The sequence below is a fragment of the Eptatretus burgeri genome, chromosome 8 (genome assembly GCF_056783735.1).
Source record: "Eptatretus burgeri isolate ZD-2024b chromosome 8, Ebu_testis_v1, whole genome shotgun sequence".
Classification (NCBI taxonomy): domain Eukaryota; kingdom Metazoa; phylum Chordata; class Myxini; order Myxiniformes; family Myxinidae; genus Eptatretus; species Eptatretus burgeri.
Window position 1 is genome coordinate 21840824 of NC_140968.1, and position 8205 is coordinate 21849028.

Here is an 8205-nt window from a genome sequence, read left to right on the forward strand (position 1 = left end):
TAAAACGGTAGCAACTTGATTTCGAACAGATGGACAGGAGGTCGGACCACATTATTTTCATGGCATAAAATTGGTTGGAAACCCAGACGAAATTTGCGCGATAAGGAAGGAGAAACAAACGCTATTCTCAGAAAATACTTCATGAGGAGTGTTCTCCGCAACAGGCCTAAAATTCACGGCCTGGGGTGTGGGGAGACCGACTGACGATGGATGGCACGGTGGGCTGCAGCAGTCGGTGATAAAAGCAACACAATGCACGTCAGGATGCAAGGAGTGACCAGATTATTCCAAATCCATCAAAATGAATGTTCATTAATGAGCGAAATCTGATAAATGTCACGATACGGTCACGTTAGTCGTCTATTCTGAGCAAAAATGATCGAGAAAACTTCGAATTTCCAACTTACCCATGTGTAAGCCGCCATTTTGTTGCAAGTTGTCCCATCCTCCAGCGGGAAAAAGGAGCACGATTTGGACGTGGTCATGTCGTCCTGGCGCGATTTTTCTTTCGCTTTCAAAAACCACAAAAAATCTCTTGTCCGGGCTCGCCTTCTAAATTTGTATTTAATCGTCTGAAGAAGCCGTATGCCAAGTTTGACACTTTTGTCATAAAAATTAATGTTTTCATGTCAAGCGACAACATTGAAGGTTTCGGTCATGTTCTTGCCCCGTTTTGCGAAAGACAGCAGCATCATCTGCAATGCTGATGATACCTGGGCATTGCTCGAGAATTTGGTATATCTTGACCTGCAAGACGTCCTGGGACATCACAAGTCCAAATGGCATTCACTGGAAGCAGTAACCACCACATGGCGAGTTGAAGGTCACGAGTAGCTGGGAGGGATGATAAAGCTTAATGAACCAGGATCCAATTTTGGCATCCATCTTGGAGAAAACGATTGAGCCTGCAAACTTATGAGTCAGCTCTTCGAGCGTGGGAATATGGTGGTGGGACGTCTTGGTGGCGTGATTCAAGTCTTTTGGGTCCAAACATAGTCTAAGTTCGCCATTTGTTTTCTACATGCAGATGAGACTGCTGACCCAGTTTGTAGGCTCGTCGACCTTCCGTATGTTGCCCTGTCTCAGCATTCTGTCCAGTTCTGATTTTACTTAGTCTGTCATCTGGATGGAGCATCTACATAGTGCATGTATTACAGGGGGGCACCCTGGGGTCTACTACGTCGTGATACTGGCCTTTGAAATAGCTGATATTATTAAATTAGTCTGGATAAGTGACCAGCAGGTTGTCCAATGTGTGAATTGGCTTGTCAGTTGCACAGTTTTCCTTCAGCAAGCAGTGGAGGGTGACTGGTTGAAGGTCCCTACAGGCGGACAGGCCAAGGATTGCAGGGCCAGCGGCGTTGACAATTAAAAACTCAGCGTCAACCCACTGGGTATTCCATTTCTTGCAGGGGGCCAATCAGGGTGCCGAATTTGCAAACTGTTGTAGGCTGTTAATATTGTCTGGGCTTTCTCTTGAACATAGCCAGGCAGCGGCAGCCCAGATGAGTTGATGTTTTGGGGATACATTGGCCTGTATATCCGAGGGGGGCAAGGTATTGCTCTCTGCCCCAGTGTTGACCTTGACCCTCAGGGAGTGAATACCGGCTTGGCCAGATTGTGAAATTGCCAAGTAACTGAAAATCTCTCACTGGGAAATGATGGTCTGGCTGTAGATTTTAATGGTGGTGAAGCTCAACATGTTGCAGTTCTTGTTGAGTTCTTCATCTCTCCCCAGGGTGTGGATGGGCTTTCAGTTGAAGGATCTTTGCCCTTTGGTTCCCAGGGCAAACCAAGCTGTTAGTTGCAGTTCACTCGGACTGGGTGAACTTCTGCATGTGAGTGACAGAGTCCTCATGTGCCTGACATATTTCCAGGACTTTGTCCAATGTGAGAGTTTCGTTCTTCACAAGGAGCTCTTTCTGCAGCTCCTGATACAGTGTCCCCGCAATAAGCTGTTCTATTATGCACTCATCCGCCTTTGGGGTCTAGAACTTGCATTTGCTCACTTGCCGGTGGCATCTCGAGATGAAATTGTCCATTGTTTCATCATCGTCCTGCTTGAATCGATGTAGGCAGAAACGAGTCACACGGTAATTGGCCTGGGGTTTCAGTTGAGTTTCAAAGCGCGACCAAATCACTGCTGGCATCAGTGTTCAGCCTTGCGCCATGAGTGTTATCAAGGCCCAACAAACTGTAGCATATCAACCCTTCCTCATCTGATAGGAGGTGAATGTGGTCTATTTTTCACCTGCTACATCCTTCACAGAAAAGTACAGTTGGGTATGCTTCCTGAAAAGCTCGAAGGCTTCGCCGAGTTCGGCGCTGGTTTAATCCGTGCATGGCATGATGGGCGTGTCCGCCATTGTGCACTTGGCCAATAATCCCAATATGGGGTTCCAATCAGGTTCGTAGGTTCCCCTTTGGCTGCCGCCATGTAATAAGATGGCTCCACGTCTCATGGTAGGAGATCAACAGCTTTAATGAACAGCATGGGCATGCAATGTCACTCGGCACGGTATCCCACCGTCGCCCCACACAGATTCACTGCCGTGCTCCGCTTCCGCTCCCACATGCCCTGCTCCCTTGCCAGGGGCTGCGGTTTACAGCTCATATGACAGACACCAGTATAAAAGCCCATCAAAAATGATGGGTTGGAATCACTTTATTCCAAAATTTTCAACATTGGAAGATATGATGCTTCAATTCGTAGCAAGGAAAACCGTTGTTTGAAAACATTACCTGTACAAATGTGATCATATTTTCTTTATCTTCCAGGACACTGCAACTCAAAGTGGTGGTACATGGACCGGTGCCGGTACGGGAGTCATCGACTGCCGGTCCGCGGCTCGTTTCCAGTTTCACTTTATCATAATATATAACATGTAATGTATGAAATGAAAATGTATAAAATCTTGAAAAATAATATATTTAAGCCGCCAAATTTAAAATACGAGAGAGAGAGAGAGAGAGAAGTCTGTCAACGTTGGAAGTTATGCCAGAACCGAACGTGAAGGTAATATGTGAATTTCAGCAGAGTTGCCAGACGGTGCGCTTTTGTTTTGCCAAAATGGGTGTGATTATAATTGTACAGTTGCCATGAAAGTTTTAAAATATTCGTATTGTTTCTTTATATTTTAGAAAAACTGTTGAAAACTCCTAATACCAACAGTAGTTAAGTTATTCGTGTGATATGGTTCTAGGAACCGTCAGCATCCAAACATACAGTTGTCCCAAAGTCAGTTATGCCATTAAGTACAAGTGTAGACAGATCCCTTCCTTGTGTTTAGTGGGTAGAGACTGGGGTGCGTTGCGATGTTTTTTAGTTAGGGTAATAAATCTTTATATCCCATCCCCCATCACGATCCACTGTCCACCTGCATCTCAGGAACCTCGTGTTTCCGAGGCAAAATCTTGCAGCAGTTCCAGTTCCTCGGCTTCCCCAAACATTCCAATTTCTTCTTGGCTGTACCACCGTTCACCTTCCTCAAACACGTGTGGAGTGGGCGGGCTTTCTCGGCCTGGCCGAGATTCCGCCCAGAAAGGGGCGAACCCATGAAGGACCTGTCCAATCGGGATTCTTGGTATTTCATTATAATTTTGCACGCATTGTCTGTGGGACTCAGGTAAAGGTTGGAAAATAACATAGGTTTAATGGAAATATTGATTTTTGAAGCTATTATCACGAGAGGTTGTTTCATGATCTTTTGTTTCGAATTTTATTGTATTGTTGATTTTTAGCTCGCCTGTTCGAGGAACAGAGAGCAATAGCGATACCCCCGGCGTGAGCGTGAGCGTCAGCGTGAAAATGTTAAAGTTTTTGGTGCAAGTTATTTGGAAGCTTGCCATTCATTTAATATGTGTACTCGGATGCTGATATTTGGCATGGAGGTTCCTTTGGGGTATATTATTATCCCACCCCCTGGAAGGAGGGAGCGGGATATTGTAATCGTCCGGTTTGTTTGTCTGTTTGTTTCTCTGTCTGTCTGTTAGCAAATTTACGGCAAAACGGCTTCAGCAAACACTATCAAATTTAATCCACAGGTGGGCAATGAACTTTAGACGACCCCATTAACTTTTGGGTCCAATTGGATCAAAGGTCAAGGTCAAGGTCACGAAAAGATCAAAATCGTTTTTCGCTCATAACTTCGTCAAAAATGGTTTAATTGACTTCAAACTAAGACTAAATTATTCCTTATAATCAACATTCAGGTTAAGGATGTATCAAATTTAAATTTGATCCCCAAAATAACTTTATGCCTTAAATGGGTGGGATTTGTTGTGCCTGGCACCACTTGTTGATGTTGTGAAGTTGAAATTAAAAAATAAAGTTTTTTACTTTCAAATGTTTTTATCTGCCACACTATTTTTTACTGATTACAATATACAAATACATATTGGTTCACGAAAAAAATAAGTGACCACGAGATTCGTTATTGTTGTGTGTCTGTCTGTCTATCTGTCTGTCTGTCCCGAGCATAGCTCCGTGGGTTTTGATCCAATCCTGACAAAATTTTGGTGGGAGGTTTATATCATGATCTCGTTGTGTTTTCCTGAAAATGGGCGTGGTGTGCCCATTATGGGCGGAGCCGCGCCGAAAAAACATGTTTTTAGGGGGTAGCCGATTTCAATTTGCATCTTCTCCAAGGGGGTTTGTCGAATCTGACGGGTTTCGGTATTTGGTTAGCACAATGGCACCTGCATTGCCCCACAGAGCTCGATTTTTCATTTTCGTCACAAGGTCACGAACTTCGAAAATTGCGAATTTTGACGTAAAAAATTTTATTCTCCGAGGGATTTGTCGAATCTGGCAGGGGTTTTGGTATTTGGTGAGCCCAATGGCACCTGCATAGCCCCACAGAGCTCGATTTTTCATTTTCATCCCAAGGTCAAGGCCACAAGGTCACAAACTTAGAAAATTGCGAATTGTGTTTTTAGGGGATAGCCGATTTCAATTTGCATCTTCTCCGAGGGTGTTTGTCGAATATGGCAGGGGTTTCGGTATTTGGTTAGCCCAATGGCACCTGCATAGCCCCATGGAGCTCAATTTTTCATTTTCGTCCCAAGGTCAAGGTCACAAGGTCACGAACTTAGAAAATTTCGAATTTTGACATAAAAATCATACGACCGCCCAAACTTTGAGAGCGAGGATGACAATATTTTTTATGCATAATCTTGAGGTCATTCCCCACCTAAAGTCTTGAAACAATTTTGCTCTATCTCAAACACCTTGCCCGTGGCGCTCCCTTCAAGTTTGTTTTTACTCTGATTTCATCAAAGTATGGATAATCCGAATGGTGCGAAATGCCATATAGCCTATATGACGTTATATTGTTTCTGGAATGTTCCAGAGGAAGTTTTGCACCAAAGGTCATAATCCTTGACCTTTGACCTTTGAGGTCACAAAGGTCAAATTTTCAAAGTTGTGGGAATCGAACCGGGTTTCCGACCTTCTTCGACGAACTAACTCCAATAAGCTCGAGCACGTATCCTGTTTCCTTATTTTAATGTCCACAACATTGTTTTGTGACCTTTAAAGGTTATGCAAAGGTCAAATTTTTAAAAGTTGTTGAACGAAACCGGGTTTTCGACATTTTGCAGCTGATAACCTGTCACTCGTGCCACATCATGTTGATCATTTTTATAACTTGGTCAAACATTATCACATTATCTCATCCTTGACTTCTGAAACAATCTACATCGTCAAATACCGCTCGTGAACCATCGTCGTCTTCAGACTTGCATTGCTTTAAAATTATTTGGATCAGACTTCACTGCAATGCTTTATAAAAAATATTATTAGACGTCTTTTAAAAATGATAAATGTATAAACAGGCAAGCATTGGGTGGCTTTGACACCAACTCGCTGGTTTATATTCTATTTGCACTGATTCTACGATATACAGTTCAAATATTAGCTCAAATATTACAAATAAGCATTATTTCAGTCCATCATTCCAGGGTTATGGAATTTATGTCAATTATTTTTATCTCTAATTTACAGATGGTGAAGCGAGGCCCAATGGACATGTTTATAAAGCCGAGAAATTCGGTTGCTGACCACACAAGTAATTCTGAATCAAATGACGGTGATGTAAATGAAGCTGAAGTGTTGCCGGCAAAAATAATTAGTACGAGCTTTACTCGGAAATATGACTCCTCATACATTCAATTCGGTTTTGTAGCCACGAATGATGGGGGAGTGCCAAAACTGCAGTGTGTTATTTGTGGAGATGTGTTGGCTAACGACTCAATGAAGCCGTCAAACCTCAAGAGGCATTGAAATAAAAAACATAAAGAAATGAGTTCAAAGTCAAAAGAGTTCTTTGAAAGAAAGCATGTTGATTTAAAAGGCCGTCAGAAACAGATCTGTGAAGTGTCACACATAAATACTTGTGCTTTGCAGGCTTCTTATAAAGTAGCACTTCGAGTTGCTCAGGCTAAAAAGCCATACACAATCAGTGAGACGCTAGTGATAGGCTGTAGTAAAGATGTCTGCATGGAAATGCTGGGTGAGGTGGCTGCAAGGAAAGTGGCTCAGGTGCCACTTTCAAATGACACTATAGCTCAACGAATTAACGATCTGGCTCAGGATATGGAAGATCAACTCATAGGACAGATTCAGTTCGCAAAGTACTTTTCTTTGCAGCTTGATGAATGCACAGACATTGTTAATATGGCAATTGTGATGGTGTATGTGCACTTTGAACATGAGGGTGATTTGAAGGAAGAGTTTTTTTCTCTGCTTCACTACCAACAAAAACAACTAGTTCTGAAGTGTTCAAGACTGAGCGACTACATCGTTAACAAATGTGGGTTGGATATGAAGTTTTGCGTAGGTGTATGTTCTGATGGCGCTGCCGCAATGATAGGACGGCATTCAGGAGTGGTTACCCAGATCAGGGCGCTTGCCCCAGAATGGAAGTCAACGCACTGCTTCCTTCACCGAGAAAGTCTTGCAACAAAAAAAATGTCAATTGAACTAAACAGTGTGCTCAGCGAGGTTGTAAAACTTGTGAATCATGTAAAAGACAAATGCTCTAAATTTGAGACGATTCGCTGCATTATGTGATGATATGGGAGCTGATCATAAACAGCTCCTGTTGCATGCCGATGTACGTTGGTTATCAAGGGCAAAAGTCCTGTCAAGAGTATTTGAACTACGAAACGAACTGGCCGAGTTTCTTCAGGACAAAAAACCAAAATGGTCACAATTGTTCCGAGATGTGAATTGGCGAGCCAAGCCGGCTTATTTGGCTGATATCTTTGTCATCTTTAATGATCTCAACACCTCCATGCAGGGAAGGATGGCTTCGTGTTTTACAATGGCAGACAAGATCAACGGAAAAAAAACGAAAGCTCGAAGCATGGAAGAGTCGAGTGTCAATAGATTGTTATGACATGTTTCACCAATTAGCGGCAGTCATCGCTGATGCAGGAGAAGACCTTAATGTTACATCTCTATGAAATGTCATCAGAGAACACTTGACGAATTTGGCAGAAAGTTTTCAGCATTACTTTCCAGAAGAAGAAGATCCACGGAAAGGGGATGAATGGATCCGAAATCCATTTATGCCATTGAGAGATGACTTAGGTGTCACTATGGAGGATAAATTGTTGGAGCTGTCTGCTGACGAAGGATTGAAGAGGAGTTTCAAAACTACAACAGCACTTGCTTCTTTTTGGATAAAAGTGAAAGCAGAATATCCTAAGCTTACTGAAATTGCTCTGAAAACTCTTCTCCCATTTCCTTCAACCTACCTCAGCGAGACTGGCTTCTCAACGATGAGCATCATTAAGACAAAGTAAACGAATAGTGTGGATATTCATTCTCCATTGCACGTGGCACTGTCCTCAATTGAATCATGATTGGATAAGCTGACAAAGAAGGTGCAGGCTCACCTTTCACATGAGTAAAAGTTCAGGATTTAACATGCCTATATCATCAATTTCAGATTTTAACATAACGACATTTTCAAAGTTGTCTTCAATGTAATGTTACCGATTTCCTTTCAATCTTTCTTTTTATGTCTTTATTCACTGGAGTTTAAGATAACTAAAATATATTATTTTTTCAACCGACCTTATTCATTATAATTTTTCATTTTTTTACTTATGTCTGGTATACATATGTTTATAATATCTATGTTTGAAGGCTGAGCTCGTCTGATTTTTTTATATATTTTGTTAATATTGTAATACTGT

At 42.3% G+C, this 8205-nt stretch overlaps 1 pseudogene; it reads left to right on the forward strand.

Annotated features, from left to right (window-relative positions):
* Positions 1 to 657: 657 nt before the first annotated feature.
* On the forward strand, positions 658 to 7917 carry LOC147021285 (SCAN domain-containing protein 3-like; annotated as a pseudogene).
* Positions 7918 to 8205: the final 288 nt, after the last annotated feature.